We start from the raw sequence: 599 nt of genomic DNA, 5'->3' as shown, positions 1-599 counted from the left end.
GAGAGCAAGGGGGAGACCTTTATGTCGGGGTGGGAGGTTGAGGCAAATAGCCTGGCTGCTGATTACGCCCAGCCAGACAGCCGGGCGATTAGAAGAGCCCAGCGGGACGCGCTGTGCATACGGGAGGCTTTGAAAGCCAGTTTCAAGGCTGAGCAGGGTACCCAGTGACTTTTAAGTTTGTGGACACAGAAGCTGAACTTGCCCCCATTTCTTTACCCAGTTGCCGTCGACTATCCTCTCCAGTTACATACCCCCTTCACCCCCTTCCCAAAAAATAAAATCTGTTCTGTTTTGTTAATGGACACCGTTGTCTTTATTACTGTTTTCGCGGGAATGTTTTAAACCTGGGACGCAGACTGTGGCGGGGGGCGTGTTTAGTGTTGTGATGCAAATGATGCTTCTAAACTCCAGGAATGACAGGCTCCGCGGTGGTGGACTGGTTGTTTCAACGGAGCCTGCCAGCCCTCCTGGCCGGGACTGCGTGTATGTGTCGGCTATGTGACTGTCTTGCAGGGGGAGGAGGGTTACAGATCCCCTGCTGCGCGGCTCTGTGATCCAGGGTAAGGACCGCTGCATAAGATCTGTAACTGCCCTCCCCC

The sequence above is a fragment of the Terrapene carolina genome, unplaced genomic scaffold (assembly GCF_002925995.2).
Source record: "Terrapene carolina triunguis isolate 2854851 unplaced genomic scaffold, T_m_triunguis-2.0 Scaffold247, whole genome shotgun sequence".
Lineage (NCBI taxonomy): Eukaryota > Metazoa > Chordata > Testudines > Emydidae > Terrapene > Terrapene triunguis.
The sequence above is the reverse complement of the archived record's forward strand: the minus strand, read 5'-3'. Positions refer to the sequence as shown.